Source organism: Lissotriton helveticus, chromosome 7, assembly GCF_964261635.1.
Source record: "Lissotriton helveticus chromosome 7, aLisHel1.1, whole genome shotgun sequence".
Taxonomy (NCBI): domain Eukaryota; kingdom Metazoa; phylum Chordata; class Amphibia; order Caudata; family Salamandridae; genus Lissotriton; species Lissotriton helveticus.
The window spans coordinates 489,407,880-489,426,401 of NC_136068.1; the positions used below are offsets into that span (position 1 = coordinate 489,407,880).

The window sequence follows — 18,522 nt, forward strand, 5'->3', positions numbered from 1 at the left end:
GTAACAAATGACATTGTCTGTCTTGCTGCATTACTGTAGGGTGCAGTAGTGTCTTATTGACATTTTTCAAATTGGAAGAGTGCTTATTTTCAGTAAATTTAGAACAGGATTTTCTGATGGATACCTCTAACTGCAGTACCTTTAACTTTTTTGAATGGATCCGGATATTTTTTACTATAACTCTTTGATTTCTGCCCTAGTCGTAAACCCATTTATTGGCTGTCTGTACAGGCCAGCTCCTGGGTTTCCTGGTAGGTGGCGCTTGCTCTATCTCCACAGGGGTGTGAAGTCTCTGGAGCCATACATCTTCACCCTTGTGCACTGATATCAATTCCTTTTCTTTCTGCATCTATCAACGTACATCCGGAGCTGCTTTTCATGAATTTTCACTTTGTTCAACGCGTTTTTTTCTTTTAAATTCTAATTGGTCAGTGTTTAGGGATGTATCACCCTAAAAAGTCAGGGTTTGTGTTGCTCCTCCTGCCATGGACAGATGTCCATATCTGACCCCCTCGAGGTCTGCCTTTGGTTCTTGGTTCCGAAGTATGACTTCAAACTTTGCACAAAGCTGCTGCCTCATGTACACTAAGACCATTTGGGAGCGAGAGGCCAAAGTCTTTGTGTCATGTGCTTGACCAGCTCAACACCAGTCTTGTCTGCCTCGAAGTTCGCTCTTCTTAGTTTACAATATCCTCTAAATGGAGGAGTAAACATCAGAAGAGATGACTTTCACCGAGACGTCACTTGCGGTCTCTGCTGACGATCACCTGGATGATCCCCTCCATCTGTGCAGTCCTTATTGCAGCCGGAGCTCGTTAACTTCACTCTTACCTGAACAGCCTTTGGTGGCAGCATCAGTGTCTCCAGTGCCTGGTCTGGGCCCTTTGCACGTCCTTAAAACTACTTCTGTGCTGGCAGCAACCCTATTGTCCTTCCTGGCACCATATCTGGCATACCCCGCATTTCCAGCACAGAGCGCTGACATGGCGCAGTTCCTTAACACCATAAAGGAGTTATTCATGAATATATTAATCCCCTCTGGTGTGCCTCTGAACCCCCTGAGACTGCTTGGGGACCCATTTGGTGTACTGCTAGTGGGTTCGCCCTGGTACCATTTGACCACGAAGGTTTCAATGTAGTAGTGGGCCTCAGCAAGGCCTACCAGTGCTAGGGGTTCTCCCTTCTCTGCACAGAGTCCTCAGACCAAAAGAAAGAAGTTGACACAGAAGCTGGAATAGAAAATACAGAGTTTATTAAACCTCATGAGGTGGAACTACATTCACACAGCACCCTTTGGTTATGTATGAAGTAGCACACTGAATGGAAGGAGCTTGGTCCTTTTATACCCACACAGGGGCTCGAATGAAGGCAGTACAAGTACAAAATGCTGGTTTTAGGTACATATAAGGTCATACAGGAAATGCACAGTCAACAAGAGGGAGGAGCGAACAGTTGCTAGTTCTGGTGAACACATCCTGACAGTTACAGACTGGGGACAGCTGCAAGCTCAACTGAGCATGTGCGGAGCAGAAAAGGCTAAATATATCTCGTCTCTAGGCAGATTTCAAGAGCAGTTAAGAGGAAGGTAGGACAGAGCACATGGTGAGCACATGGTAGCACATGGCAAACAAAATGGCTGACTGAAATACAAAATGGATTCCACAAAACGGACAAGATAGTCTCTAAATAGAGGATGGCTTCTGCTAATGCTAACCTAATCGCTGCCAAATTACAACAGACAATCCTTTTAGCATTAGCTGAAGACAGTCGTTCATCTGGGGTAATCTAGATATGCATCCTGTACATTGATGCTCATAATCTCAACGATCTCTTTATTTAGCATTTGTTCTTTTATTTCTGCAATATTTCTCTTGGCAGGTGCACAAGCAGTGATGCACATGGAGCAAAGCATAGAACCACATTGTATACAAGTACAGCATGTAAATAATATCGCTAACAGTATACATAAAATAGTCAGTAGTTTCCAGCCCCAAGTAGCAAATAGTGTCCAGAACCAGGACGAAAAAGTCCATGTACCAGTCTCTGGGTGAATCTCTGCAGCAATCTTATGCAGTTTTGATATTGCGTTGTACACTGAAGGTGAGTGATTTGGTATAAATACGCAGCAACTGCTACCGATGATGCAACCTGCACCACCTCGATCAGCCAAAATCACATCAAGCACCATTCTTTTTTGGAGTGCTACAATCCTTGTAATTTGCAGTTCCTCTGTAATGTTCCCAAGTGACATTACTGTCTGATTGGTAACAGCTTCCACAACACGAGTGAGTCTTCTTATTTTCCTACTGTTTAATGCAGCACCCACGAAGAAGAACAAACCCAAATTAAAATCGACATATTGTTGCAAAGTGGTATCAGTCTGATCAACCTCATCAGTATTTATTGTTCATTTGTATCTGTTCTTGGAAGTGTCATTATACAATTTGAAGTCGAGGTGATATGACGCAGGTGCCAAAAACACAGGGGGCAACAGTAAAGACACATAGCAGATCCCTGACCACCCAACATGTAGTTGATAGTATCCCTTATTTCCACAATCAAAATAGGTATTGTGCGAAGATGTGAAACTACTATTAGCTCGTTCAATAGTCAGTGTCAAAATACATTCACTCCGTCCCACTGGAATTCTCCCAACAATACTAATACATAAATCTGCTTTAGCTCTTGTCACAGAAATTACTAAAGGTCCATTGTTCTTGATATTTCTCATGTTCGTAAAGACATAGGGTGTCGAAATATTGTCAGGTTGATACTCCTCCCATTCCCATTTAGTCCCTTTAGCTTGAGGATAACCATCTGTATCTTGATAGCATACTTTATTCAGACGAAAGTTGATCCCACCTACAGAAGGCTTTCCAAAAGCAAACAAAAGTGCATACCAAGCTTGAAACGAACCAATATGGGAAAACGGTAGAGGAATAAAAGGTTTTCCTCCTTTCTTTTGGTGTGCAGGTATCATTCCACACACCCAACAGTTGGTGGTATTCGTGGCATTGTGTGTATGATGCAACATCTGGATGAATGTAGTATTTAGGTAGGATTGTCGATGCTTCTGCTCATGGTAGGGAAGCGTGAAGGAATGATGTTCCACTGGCGCTGTACTAGTGGCAACAAAAAGCTGTCGAGCAGGAGCCACTTTCTCAACAAACCAGGTGATTAATGCCATAACCTCCAGAGCAACAGCAAACCCTACAGCACAAATGATTCTTTTGTTATGCATTTTAGTAACAGCAATAATTGATCTTTCTACAAACTTGTTGAAACAATCGTTGGAGCTCTTATCCCTGGGCAACCGCTGATTTATTCACCACGGGCCAAGACGGGTGTCACTACACTGTTCGATCTGTCGATGACCTTGACCATCACGTGGTCGCCAGGACGGAGTTCATGGGCCTCACCTGTAGATCTGTCAGGAAGAGCTTCTCGAACCTGTTGATGAACTGAGATAAAACTGTCAGTTAACTGTGCCAAATAATCATTCATCTGAACACATGGAACATCATGTATGGGGCGTGGCTTAGGAATTCCCCAAATGTTCATTGGTCTCCCAAAGACCACTTCATATGGGGTAAGGCCAGACCATGAATGTGGCACCAATTTTATGAACAATGCCAAGGGTAGTGCGTCTGGCCACTTCAAAGACGTGGAAGCCAGTATTTTCGCCAACTTCAATTTCAAAGTAGGGTTGTACCTCTCCACTAATCCTGCTGATTGCGGGTGGAAGACTGCATGGAATTTCTGCTTGATCCCTAATCCTTTCAGGACCTGCTCAACAACTTGCCCAATAAAATGAGGTCCGGTGTCACTCCACAAAAGTTTACAAACACCATATCTAGGGAAAAACTCCTTTAGAAGCACCTTCGCTGTGGTGAGAGCAGTATTATCCTTTGTAGGGTATGCCTCTATCCATTTACTGAAGGCACATACCACCACTAGGATGTATTTCAGATTATTGCAGCATTCGAGTTGGATGTAATCCATCTGCAAAACTTCAAAAGGTGCGGTTGGTGTAGCAAACCCTCCTGTAGGAGTCTGTGTCCCTTTACCAGGATTGTACTGCCAACAGATCAAACAGGACTGTACTACTCTTTTAGCTGTGCTGGCAATTTCAGGATGCTCCCAAACTTGCGTAAGCAATTTAGTTATTGCTAGAGCTCCAACATGTGCCAGCCCGTGTGCCATTTGAACCATAGGTTGTAAATAGGCTGCAGGCAATTTCCATTTATCCATGTCTTTGTTTTGCCAACAACCCTCATCGAGCAATATTCCTTCTTTAGCTCATTGCTCAAGTTCTGCTACAGAAGCAGATCTCTGTACATCTAACACTTCCTGTCTAGCATCATGCCATCGCTCAGCTTGAGACTTCACTACGTACATGGAAGTAGTGCTTCGTTGCATTGCATTCTCACGAGCTACGCGGTCTGCAAAGGCATTGCCTTGTCCTATTTTGTCAATGATTTTCTTGTGTGCGCTACACTTCATAATAGCAATTTTCTTTGGCTATGTAAGTACAGTCAAGAGATTATGTACTAATTCTCCATGCATTATCTGCATCCCGTGGGATGTAAGAACGCCTCTTTCCTTCCAGAGTAGGCCAAAATCATGAACCACTCCAAAAGCATAACGGCTATCCGTGTAGATGTTCACACATAAGTCAGTGCTAAGTTCACATGCTCGTGTCAAAGCTATTAGTTCAGCTGCTTGAGCCGACTTCTCTGGTATGCGAGCTGTTTCCACTACTGTCTCAAGTGTCGTAATTGCATATGCAGCTGAGGTTGTGCCATCTGGTAACTTCAAACAGGAGCCATCAACACACAGTTCGCCATCTACATCTGGAAGGGGCATATCTTGTAAATCAATGCGACCCTTTGTCTGTTCCTCCGTAAGGAATATACAATTGTGAGGCTCCTTTGACTGAGACTGAGTCGCAGGATATGGCAACAAAGTGGCTGGGTTCAGTGTCGCACATCTCTTCAAGGTAATATGAGGTGCTAACAGTGTCAATTCATATCCTGTCTAGCGGGCACTAGTTAAGTGTTGTGCCTTGGTCTGATTCAAAAGGGCATCTACTGCATGGGGTACTAGCACCAACAGTTTATGTGACAGAACTATCCATTCACTCTGACGTATGGACACAGCTATTGCTGCTACTGAACGAAACCACCCAGGTAATGCACGAGCAACAGGATCAAGGACAGCTGAAAAGTATGCGCAGGGACGCTGCTTGTCACCGTGTGTCTGTACTAGAACTGACAATGCACATCCATCTTTCTCATGTACATAGAGTGCAAAAACCTTCGTGTAATCTGGAGTGCCTAACACTGGTGCAGAACAAAGAGCTTGACTTAACTGATGAAAAGCATTGTGACACTCATCTGTCCATGGAAGGGGCACTGGAGTGTCTTTCGTCAAAAGCGCTAGCAGAGGTTTAACAAGTGTGAAAATCCTAATATCCATTGCCTACAAAATGAAGTCAGACTAATGAATGCACGGACATCTTTCTGAGTGGAAGGTACTGGTGTGTCTAAAATGGCTTGAATGCGACCTGATGTAAGTGCACAGCCCTCCTTAGACAGAAGGTGACCTAAGTAGGTTACCATTGGTCTACAATATTGCAATTTCTTCCGTGATACTTTATGATGGTGTGTAGCAAGAAAAGAAAGTAGAGACAAAGTACACTCTTCACATAGTTCAGGCGTATCTGCTGCCAACAAGATATCATCGAGATATTGAATGAGAGCCACCCCTTTAGGTAAGATGAAAGAATCAAGTTGTTTTTTCAGTGCTTGGCTATAGATACTAGGACTCTCAGTGTACCCTTGAGGAATTCTACAAAATCTGTATGATCGATTTATTCAAAGTGAAACTGAACAAATATCGGCTATCGGGATGAATAGGAATCGAGAAGAAAGCATTCTTCAAATCGATCACAGAAAATGTCGTCGCTGTTGGAGGTACTGTAGTAGAGTAGGGTCTGCTTTCCTATGGTCATCCCATTTCTTTTGCTTTTTGCTTCACTGGTTTTCGACTTAATGTGGCTGTGGGCCTGCTAATCAGACCCACAGCCTGCTGTTCTCTCTCTAAATTCAACACCATGTACTTTAGATACATCACCAATTGGGTATTGGGTCACCTTATGAGCCCTTGTACAGTGTACTATAGGTACCCAGGGCATAGGTGCATCCAAGGCCTACCAGGGGCTGCAGCATATCTTTTTGCCACCCCTGGCTGGCCATCCAAACTGACACAACTGGCTGATCACTCAGCTGGGGCAAGGTCATGTAATCACCCCTTGCTTAGATATGGTATACCTATGTCTAAACCTATATCTGGACACTTATACACCTATAAGTCACTCCTATGGCAGGCCTTAACAATCCTGGAGGCAGAGTGCGTGGTTTTATGTGAGATGGTGCTCTAGCATGAGCTGAGCCTGTCTGCAGCTTTCGGAACCATCTCCTTATAGCTGTTCTAGGATATTGCCATACCATATACTCTTATGTGCATTATAATCCTCGCAGTTATTGCTAACTTTGGTTTGGCTTTATCAAAACATGTTGTGTAAGGTGTCATACGCTTTGGAATACTACCCCCTCGCCAGTTCTGGCGACGGGGGTAGCATTCCACCCTTCTAGAGGGATAAGACATGTGGGTAACAGTAAACGCGGTTAAAACTAACCAGAGCCTCAGCATCACAAAATGGATGCTGTCGCCACAGACAAGAATCTGGCCTCCTGCTGCTGACCGAAACTCCGGCAGGGGAGGCCTGGACAAAAGGTTTCCTGTCACAGGGAGGTGTTACACCACCCCAGGCAGGAGATAGTGGATTGAGGCAGGGAGGGCGAGTGAAACTAGACACTGCCTGGGGCGCACAAGGCGTCCCATGCATAGCCCAGTTCAAACCTGTGCTGGGGCACTCCAGCCCCAGCTCTGGCGTGAAACTGGACAAAGGGAAAGGGGTGTAGCCACCCCCTTCCTGGGTCCCACCCATAGGAGGGACCTAGCAGGTAATCAAGCCCCTTGATTTGGAATAAAGGTAGGAGCTGTGTCCATAGACTTTAGATAATCCTGACTGAAACTTTGATACATAACTCTGGACCCTTCGACATCCTACTCGACGTAGAAGACTGAAGAATCTCCCTTGTGGTCAAGGAGTGACCACCCTGTGCAAGCAGGCACCATCAAGTGCTCAACGGTTTGCTTTGTTGCAGCTCCCGCCGGAGCTCGAGCGACGGAGATCGACAAGAACCGGATTCCCAGACATCCAACAGCCCGATCCACAGCCCCAGCAAAGCTGAGACCCGTGGAGGCGACGTGAGACGTGGGACTGGCCATCTTGGAAAGCCTGCGAAGTGCTTCCCGTGCAGCTCCTGAGGCACCCTCGAAGCTGTGCATTGGGGACTGAGAAGCCCCAGTCCCGAGCAGCTCTTGCACCCAAGATCACCTCTCCACACTCACCGAGTGCTGCGTGGGGCCCTTTTGCATTTTCCTGCTCGACGTGTCTGTCCGGTCACTTGCCCGTTGGCTAGTGGCCTCTGTGACGACGAACTTTTGAATTTACAGCGCTGGTATGGTTGCCCCAGACTGGCCCTTGCTTCCCTGAAAAGGAGCAGCCCATCAGATCTTACTGATCTGATCCAGAAGCCATCTTCGATTCCTGCGTGGGTTGCATTTGCCAAGGCCTGTTGACTCCAATCCGGAAGCCGACACCGCCAATAGCGAGAGCCTTCGTGGGACAGTCCGTGTTCGACTCCTGGTCATCGTCGATGCCCCCGGGTCCACATGGCAGCGGAGACAAGCTTCTCGACAACTACCTGATTGCGCCCGACGTCGCCTGGTTCCTTCCTGGTTCCTTCCTGGTCACTGGCTAGTGACCCAGACTCTGTCCCCTCTGCTTTTAGGTACTCTACATCTTCGATCCACCCTTGGATCCAACCGGACTCGTCTCTCCTGGCTGCCTGCAGCATCTTCATCTCCAGGCTCCATAGAACTCCACGACGAAACCCGACGCACTTTGACACCTATGCACCCGCTTCCTGTGGGTGAGGTAACGAGAGTACTCCGGTGCTCCTGTAGTGGTTTACACCTCTAGTGTCCTAGTTTTAAGTGGCTAAGTTCTTGTCCAGTCGGAAGACTCCTAAATCTGCAACTTTGTAACTTTTACGCACCATTGACTTTGCATTGGTGCACGCGTGTGCTTTAGGCACTGCACCCGTATCCGGGATGTAAGACCGTGGCAGGGGATTGTATTATTAATTTTAGAGACCAGAGATGTGTTAATCACATTTGTAACTGGCCTCAAAATGATCACTCCCCTGCGATCCAAGCACTCCCCCTGCTTACTTTTATGGCCCTCTAATTTCCTTTGAGAGGGATATTTTCCCACAGGGTACTCCACCAAACCCCTGCCCATTGGGGAACGTAAGGCTGTTTAATAGATTCCAGGCTCTGTCGGGGTTGGGGGATTGCGATTGACGTCATGCACACCTAAGGCCTACTTCATGCAGCGGAGTAGGGGGGAATAGGGAGGTGGTTGATCTGAGGCTAGGGCTAGTGTCCACACAGGGCAGTAGGCATGTGGGGGAAGACGATGGTGGTCAAAATGCTATATGTGCTGAAAATGTAGAGGTGGATAATGAGGTTCGCCCATTGGAGAATCTGATCTCTGCATACCAAGGCCCTAGTGACTCTCTTGTAGGGGGAGACTCGATCTCAATTCCTAATGGGCCAGTATGTCAGACATCTCTTATTTCATTGAACGTGGCGGGAGTGGGGAACCAGCTGAGGGCTGCCAATGGGCGCACATTGTCAGAAAAAATGGGAAAGGAAACTTTCGATAATGGTGTAGGGCAAGTAATATTGATTACTTACTTGTCCCACTTAAGCTGTGGTCTACTCTTCTTGATATGGAGGTAGTAGTTCGCATTGAGAGTGACCACAATCCCCTGGCCACGGTGTTTAATCTGGGACTACACAAAGTGGATGAGGCCACTAGGGGAATTATTCTCCCTGATTTGGTATTGTCAAACGACGAGCGTCATCTTAAGTGGTGCCAGGTTGTGGGGCACCAGAAAATCATTGCTGACATCAAGGTAGATCTGGAAGGGGCATTAGCAGCTGTGGAGGAGGACACCATGTGTGGACCTTCCCATAAACGTTTGATAGAGGCTCATGTCAGGTTGTTTGCCAAACTGAAAATATATTTCTGTAAACCTAGCTTAGGTAATAGAACCCATACTAGAAAAGCGGAGAGCTGGTATGATGGCTCCTGCCGCCAAGCTAAGGGAGAGTTAAGCCATGCATTAAAGACTAAAGATTTAAGCAAAATAAAGGTGGCCCGTGCAAACTATAGGCATAAGCAACATATTGCAAAAAAGGACTGGGAAAAGATTAGGTGGCAAGACCTTAAAATGGCGTGCAAGGCAAAAAAAAACAAACTCTTTTGGAATATTTTTAAATGGGACAGGGGAGGGCACCGAGAGAGCCCTCAAAATAATGTTGACCGAAACTCATGGGTCGATTACTTCAGGCCCCAATATGCTAGCAGTGTAGCTGGCAATAGTGAGGGGGCGTTTCTCCATACTTTTTACAATGAGGCTGCCTTCACTGTAGGAGAAGTGGACAGGGCATTAGACCTAGTCAATGAGGGACGTGCTACAGGCATGGACTGTGTCCCCGCCGACCTATTTTTAAACAATAGAGGCCGCTGGCGAATTTATATTTTTGTATGTGGCAAATGCCATAGCCCAAGGGATGGAAGTACCTAAATCATGGAAAGGTGCAGAAATAGTGCCAGTGTACAAAAAAGGGAATAAGTCGACAGCAGGTAACTACAGGCCAATAAGTCTGAAAAATTGTGGGGCGACTTGTATTGGGAAAAATCCAGTCCTGGATGGATGATGATAACATTCTGAGTCACCTCCAGGCTGGCTTTCGACCGAAAACAAGCACCATAGATAGGTCTTCCGGTTTATTATGTTATACTGGCGTACTGTGGTTCTGGAGAAAGGCATCCTGTATGCCGTTTTTGTCGACCCAAGGGCGGCTTTTGACCTTGTTCCACGTAATATCCTGTGGCAAGTTCTTGTAGGGCTTGGGATGGCACCTGAGCTACTGAGCCTAATCGTCCGCTTACATGAGGATACGTTCGCTCGGGTTCGTGTGGGGGCGTCAGGTAGAGGTCACGGAAACCTTCCCTGTTGAGCGGGGAGTGAGGCAAGGTTGCGTCATGGTGCCTACCTTGTTCTCGCTCTTCGTGAACGGGGTGGCGGAGTTCCTCTCCCTGATCCCGACTGATGCCCCTGCGATGTGTGGTGAGCGGGTCCCGATCCTCATGTTCGCGGACGACACCCTGATAGTGTCAAAAACGCCTAGTGGGCTCCAGCGCGCCTTAAAGCGCTTTGAAGATTTTTGTCTGGAGAGAGGCCTTGAAATAAATACGGCAAAGACAAAGTTTATGGTTCTTAGTGGTCGTACATCTTTTGGGCCTGTTAGACCCTTCAGAGGGGTGATATATATGAATGGCTCCCCGTTGGAGCGGGTTGATGCCTTCACCTACCTGGGGGTTACCCTCCAGAGAGATCTGGGGTGGACCAGCCAATTAGACATTGCAGTGTTAAAGCACCGCCAGCAGGCTGCCATTCTTCTGAAAAGGTTTAATTCCTCAACAACAAAGCCCATTAGCCCATTATTGGAAGTTTATGGGATGAAGGTGCTAAGTTCGGCCCTTTGTGGTGCCGAACTTTGGGGTTTTCAGAATTTGAGAAACCTGACGCTAGCAGAAAATGAATTTCTGCGAAAAGCAGCTAGCGTTCCTATAAGTACCCCTTTAACACCTCTTATGTGGGATATTGGGAAAAAACGGTTCAAGATCTTGCCTGTCTGCGACCTTTGTTGTACTGGCGCCGCCTATGGACCACAGATGAGCTACAGCACTATGCATAGGGCCTGAGGGAGATAGTGGCAAGGATGTTTGTCAAAAAATACACTGGCTGAAGACCATTCGGACCCTATTATCCAGATTGGGAATGAGGGAACTATGGGATGACCCGGTAAATGCTGCATTCCCCTCCAAGAAAATCCTGAAAAAAAAGTATTGGGAGATGGTGAATGCAGAAGTTTGTACAAAGGGTCTCTCCTCACACTTAACAGGACGTTTTCTGGAGTTTAAGGCCCAACCGAAGCTGGAAATATATTGGGATGCCATAGAGAAACAGCAGGACCGCAAACTCTATTTTCAATTTAGAGTAGGCTCCCTTCCAGTTAGGTCTTTTACAGCTAAATGGGCAGGTGAAAACGGTAAGGATAAATGCCCTAAGTGTGGGGAGGAACGAGAGACAATAAGTCATCTCCTTTTTTTCTGTCCCTTGTATACTGCCCCTAGAGCTATGTGGGTTAAGCCAATTTGTAAATTGCTTGGCACACGCAGATATGCAGAGGCTCTAAGAATCCTATGTACAGACTCTAGTCCCCCAATTGCTATTGCTCTGGCCAAATTTTTGAAATGGGCATGGGTAATTCGTATGCGATTAATTGCGGCAAGGTCCTGAATACGAAGTATCTATCACTTTTAATTAGTTGAAAATTATGGGGGATGCTTTATTTATATGAGTTGCGTGCAATATTACCCTGGACTGTATGAAAAATGATGTGTTTTTCAGGATTTTAGGAAATTGTGAAAAATGATATTCGGCAACAGTCTATAGTAGTTTAATCTTTTCGTAATATTTATTGTATTGTTTTTAATGGATTTTATGTATGCTTTTATGACTTAATTGTCGAATAAAGCTTGAATTGTTGAGCTGCGTGGGGCCCTTTTGCATTTTCCTGCTCGACGCGTCTGTCCGGTCACTTGGCTAGTGGCCTCTGTGACGACGAACTTTTGATTTTACACCGCTGGTCTGGTTGCCCCAGACTGGCCCTTGCTCCCCTGAAAAGGAGCAGCCCATCAGATCTTGCTGATCTGATCCAGAAGCCATCTTCGATTCCTGCGTGGGTTGCATTTGCCAAGGCCTGTTGACTCCAATCCGAAAGCCGACACCGCCGACAGCGAGAGCCTTCGTGGGACAGTCCGTGTTCGACTCCTGGTCATCGTCGATGCCCCCGGGTCCACGTGGCAGCGGAGACAAGCTTCTCGACAACTACCTGATTGGTCCCGACATCGCCAGGTTCCTTCCTGGTCACTGGCTAGTGACCCAGACTCTGTCCCCTCTGCTTTCAGGTGCTCTACATCTTCGATCCACCCTTTGATCCAACCAGACTCTTCTCTCATGGCTGCCTGCAGCATCTTCAACTCCAGGCTCCATAGAACTCCACAACGAAACCCGACGCACTTTGACACCTATGCACCCGCTTCCTGTGGGTGAGGTAACGAGAGTACTCCGGTGCTCCTGTAGTGGTTTACACCTCTAGTGTCCTAGTTTTAAGTGGCTAAGTTCTAGTTCAGTCAGAAGACTCCTAAATCTGCAAATTTGTAACTTTTAGTTAAGTTACTGACTATACAGGATTGTACAATCTAATAATGAGAGAACATATCCTTAATTGCCAGAACCAGTTGTTGCATCAACACCTGATTGACTCAGATCTGACCTCTCCCCAAGAATTGGGAAAGAAGGCAGACAAATGGGTCAGAACCAGGATTAAGCAGAAACCCCAGAACCATGGAGGTGATCAGAAAAAGGCAGACCAGAAGGGTGGAGATCAAAAACAAAAAGACCAGAAGTCTTCTTCAGGCCCCCAAAATACTTCTAATGAGGGGGGTCCCAAACTGGAAAGAAAAAGAAGAATGATGGCCAAAAGAAACCTTGGTGCAATACCTGTAAATCAGTTTCACACTGGGGTAGTGAATGCACTAAGAAAGGTACAGGTCCTACCACTGCAGCCCCTAAGGCACCTGCACCCCCTAGTAAAGTCAGCAGTGGTAGTACACAACCCAAGGCTATAGTGAGGTTAGCCATGGGTACTGAGGTGGATTCTGGCCTAGTTAGGATCCCAACTCACGCTGTTCTGATCTGTGATGTGGACATGGCTATGTCCACTACTATGAGTCCCAATACTTTGGGCAAGTACAGGCAGACAACTTTAATAAATGACAAAGTGGTTCAGGCCTACAGGAACACATGTGCCAGTGTCACTATGGTGACACCTAACTTTGTGGACCCTGGACAAATTGTACTGGGTGATAATTACCTAGGGACCAATGCTAGCAATGTCACTACTACACAAAGTGTGGCAGTTGTTAATTTCTCTTGGGGAGGGGTAACTGGCCTCAAAAGAGTTGTGGTAAGTGCAGACCTCCCAGTTGACTGTCTTGTGGGCAATGATCTAGAGGACTCAGTATGGTCAGAGTATAGGACTCATGCAGAGATGTTAGGTATTTCAGCACATGTCCTTGCTGTAACCAGGTCCCAGGCCAAGAAGTGCCTACCTGAACCTGTGCTGGATCTTGAAACTATAGACCAAGCACAACCCAAGAGAAAGAGCAAGAGGGTTAAGGCAGTGCCTTCCACCTTGCCCCAGGTTGAGGATCAGCCCTCTCAGGAGGATGGTTATGTGACCCAAGAGGAGACTGTCCTAGAAGAGCTTGAACCTGATCAGGTTGAGTTTCTGGGGACAGGGGGACCCTCAAGGGCAGATCTGGGGCAGGCTCAGTTAACTTGTCCTTCTCTTGAACCCCTCAGACAGCAGGCTGCTGCTGAGGCTCCTGGGAATGCTCAAGGTACCCATAAATTATATTGGGATGAGGGGCTCCTTTATTCAGAGGCTAGAGACCCCAAGCCTGGTGCTACCAGGAGGTTGGTCATACCTCTGCAATTTAGGGGCTTCCTTCTAACCTTGGCCCATGAAAATTCCTCTAGCAGGACACTTAGGCCAGAACAAGACTTGGCACAGGCTTGTCCCTCACTTTCACTGGCCTCACATGTCAGAAGATGCCAAGGAGTTTTGTCGCTCCTGTGAAACCTGCCAAGCCAGCGGTAAGTCAGGTGGAACCACAAAGGCCCCCCTAATACCTCTACCTGTGGTGGGGGTACCCTTTGAGAGAGTTGGGATAGACATTGTTGGACCAATGGATCCCCAAACAGCATCTGGGCACAGATTCATACTGCTGGTAGTGGATCATGCCACCAGGTACCCAGAGGCTATTCCCCTGAGGACCACAACAGCTCCTGTTGTGGCAAGGGCCCTACTTGGAGTCTTCTCCTGAGTGGGCTTTCCAAAGGAGGTACTTTCAGACAGAGGTACCAACTTCATGTCTGGATATTTGAAAGCAATGTGGAAAGAGTGTGGTGTTAACTATAAGTTCACCACACCCTACCATCCACAGTGCAATGGGCTTGTTGAAAGGTTCAACAAGACCCTAAAAGGGATGATAAAAGGGTTACCTGAGAAGCTTAGGCGAAGATGGGACATCCTTTTACCCTGCCTTCTCTTTGCTTACAGGGGGGTTGGCTACAGCCCTTTTGAGCTTTTGTTTGGACACCCTGTAAGGGGTCCCCTGTGTCTTGTGAAGGAAGGATGGGAGTTACCTCTCAAAAAGCCTAAACTTGACATAGTGGACTATGTACTTGGTCTCCGCTCCAGGATGGTTGAATACATGGAGAAGGCTTCCAAACACCTTGAGGCCAGCCAGGAATTACAGAAAGCTTGGCATGACCAAAAGGCTATGCTGACTGAGTACCACATCCAATTATCTGGAGCCTCAGGGGGAACAAAAGGTTCAGGCCGCCCCCCACTCAACCTACAATAAACAAAGTATGGCCTGTCCCTCCAGACACTCTTGCTGTTTCAGTTCCACACACAGAAAATGTAGCGGTGTATATAAAATTTTTACTACCACGTGCCCATTATTTTTAGGCTATCCATTACTGTGCAAGTGTCAATAACTATCATGGTACACAATAGGAAATATTTAAAATTGTCACAATTCCATCACCACCCACAAAATTTGTGGAGAAAAATGTGGAGAAAAAGAGTGAGCCCCTCACGGTAGCACCACCAATGGGGTTATCTGGCTAGCAATTAGCAGTGTACCCACTTATCATCATCGGTGGCTCACTCTTGTAGTAGTGGAAAGAAAAAGACAAACAGAAGAAAAAGACCAACATCATCTAACAGCACTTTTTCTTAACATCAGCCAGACAATGTACTGATTGTTTGTGCGATAGCAAGTCAACGTAAGCACTTGCTATTTTAGTGTACACATACACCAGTAACCCCAGTGAGAAAAGAAAACGTGAATCTCACACAATTAAAATGAAAGAGCTCACTGGCCACTCCAAATTTATTCTGGGCTGTGAGTTCTCCAAATTAAAAATGATTCACACTGGGCAAAATCTTGTGTGAATCATTGTCGCCAACATGTTTCGTTGCTCTTATTTTGCGCAACTTCTTCAGGGCAAACAGGGGTTATCCACTTCTATTTCCACTCACTTGTAGACCACTCCAGGGGTTAGCGTCTTTCACGCGTACCTGCTACCCCATTTACTATGGACATCCGTGTCCAAAAAATCACGTGTCCCTCTGAAAACCCGCTACCGTCAGGTATTCCACGGCGAATCACCGGCAACGCTCGACTTCAGGCCTGAAGTCGAGCGTTGCCAGTGATTCCAGGGAAGACATGGCTTGGCAGTTCGGGCTGGACTGTTCCCATGAGGCACAGGTTCAGACTGATTTGCATATGGCCATGTCGGAACTGGGGTGGCGGAGTGAGCTAAAGAACGGTGATGGATTAAACCCAGATCAGTTGACTGGGGGTGAGTGTTTGTATTGTCAACGCTCTGTCCATCATCACCTTTGGTTTTTCTAACTATCAAGGCCACAAAATGCCAGATAGGGCAGAGTAAGGTTGTGTACCTGGGCCACCTTGTAGGTGGGGGTCAGGTTCAACCATTGGAGAGTAAGATCCAGACCATACAGGACTGGGTTCCTCCTACCACCGAGACACAGGTCAGAGCTTTATTGGGCCTGACTGGGTACTACAGAAAATTTGTAAAGAATTATGGGTCCATTGTGACACCACTAAATGATCTGACATCCAAGAAGATGCCAAAAAAGGTTCAGTGGACAGTTAGCTGTCAAAAGGCATTTGATGACCTGAAGAAGGCCATGTGCTCTGCACCTATCCTTAAGAGTCCTGACTACTCCAAAGAGTTCATTGTCCAAACAGATGCTTCTGAGTTGGGGGTGGGAGCTGTGCTTTCACAACTTAATGTAGATGGTCAAGACCAGCCCATTGCTTTTATTAGCAGAAGGCTGACCCCTAGAGAGAAAAGTTGGTCAGCTATTGAGAGGGCGGCCTTTGCTGTGGTTTGGGCCCTGAAGAAGTTGAGACCATACTTGTTTGGCACTCACTTCAAGATTCAGACAGACCATAAGCCCCTCTTGTGGCTAAATCAGATGAAGGGTGAAAATCCCAAACTGCTCAGGTGGTCCATTTCCCTACAGGGGATGGACTTTACAGTGGAGCACAGACCAGGGACTGACCATGGCAATGCAGATGGTCTCTCCAGGTATTTCCACTTAGAACATGAAGACTTATTTGGTCAAGGTTAAGTTTAATGTCCCTGCGTTTGGGGGGGGGGAGGGGGGTTATGTAGGAGAGTAGGGTCTGCTTTCCTATGGTCACCCCATTTTTTTGCTTTTTGCTTCACTGGTTTTCAACTAATTGGGTATTTGGTCACCTTATGAGCCCCTGTACAGTGTACTATAGGTACCCAGGGCATAGGTGCATCCAAGGCCTACCAGGAGCTGCAGCATATCTTTTGCCACCCCTGGCTGGCCATCCAAACTGGATACTACCCCCTCGCCAGTTCTGGTGACGGGGGTAGTATTCGAAGCCTGCGAAGTGCTTCCTGTGCAGCTCCCGAGGCACCCTCGAAGCTGAGCATTGGGGACTGAGAAACCCCAGCCCCGAGCAGCTCTTGCACTGAAGATCACCTCTCCACACTCACCGAGTGCTGCGTGGGGCCCTTTTGCATTTTCCTGCTCGACGCGTCTGTCCGGTCACTTGCCCGTTGGCTAGTGGCCTCTGTGACGACGAACTTTTGAATTTACACCGCTGGTCTGGTTGCCCCAGACTGGCCCTTGCTCCCCTGAAAAGGAGCAGCCCATCAGATCTTGCTGATCTGATCCAGAAGCCATCTTCGATTCCTGCATGGGTTGCATTTGCCAAGGCCTGTTGACTCCAATCCGGAAGCCGACACCGCCGACAGCGAGAGCTTTCGTGGGACAGTCCGTGTTCTACTCCTGGTCATCGTCGATGCCCCCGGGTCCACGTGGCAGCGGAGACCAGCTTCTCGACAACTACCTGATTGCGCCAGACAGCGCCTGGTTCCTTCCTGGTTCCTTCCTGGTCACTGGCTAGTGATCCAGACTCTGTCCCCTCAGCTTTCAGGTACTCTACATCTTCGATCCACCCTTGGATCTAACCGGACTCTTCTCTCCTGGCCGCCTGCAGCATTTTCATCTCCAGGCTCCATAGAACTCCACGACGAAACCCGACGCACTTTGACACCTATGCACCCGCTTCCTGGGGGTAAGGTAACAAGAGTACTCCGGTGCTCCTGTAGTGGTTTACACCTCTAGTGTCCTAGTTTTAAGTGGCTAAGTTCTAGTCCAGTCAGAAGACTCCTAAATCTGCAGCTTTATAACTTTTACGCACCATTGACTTTGCATTGGTGCACACGTGTGCTTTAGGCACTGTACCCGTATCCTGTGGGCCGCCCCAGTCCTAACTACTGTTAGTCCAGTGTAGTCCCAGCGATTCTCAAGGCCCTAGGCCTTACCATTGTTCGTGACGTGGTTCTTATACCACAATTTTAGTATATGGTTTGTGGCCACCGGGCCTATCCATAACTGTGCAATTTTTGTATGTTTAACTGTGCTTTTGTTTAAACGCTTGTGCCTCTGTCCTCATAAAGAGTACAGAGGATTATTCTAGTAATAAATACATATAGTTTTATAATATATAACTTGTGTGGTGTCCTTTCATTTGGTATTAAAAGGATTGCATATGGTAAAACAGCTGGCTTCACATGCCCTCTTGAGTTAAGCCTAAGACTGCTTAGGTCCATGCTACCCCTAGGATAGCTTGTCTATAAGGTTGACTTACAACCACTCACCATAAGGGTTGTTTGGACTGATACAAGGTGCTCACTAGAATAGTGAACATCATACATCAGGCCAACTTCTCACAGGTACTAAGGTAAGTATTGTCGTTATGTCAGAAACCACAGGGTACTGTGGTACTACAATCTTGTTTATTTCCCTCAAATCAATGATGAATCTGTAAATCCTAGTGTCAGTATCTTTTTCCAAAATAGGAAGAATAGGACTATTGCAAGCATTGTACAGAACTTCTTCCACAACCCCCACTTTAATCAAATCATGAACAATGCGTGTAAGTGCTTCTTCTCCCTCTCTAGAATAGTTATACTGAGGCAGTCTTGGCAAAGAAGCACCCTCCTTGACACTAATATGTACTGGCGGAATAACCATTTGCCC

At 46.9% G+C, this 18,522-nt stretch overlaps 1 protein-coding gene across 2 annotated transcripts in view; it reads left to right on the plus strand.

Annotated features, from left to right (window-relative positions):
• STX4 (syntaxin 4) overlaps positions 1-18,522 on the plus strand; it is a 340,354-nt gene that overhangs the window by 189,070 nt on the left and 132,762 nt on the right. The window lies entirely within an intron of this gene.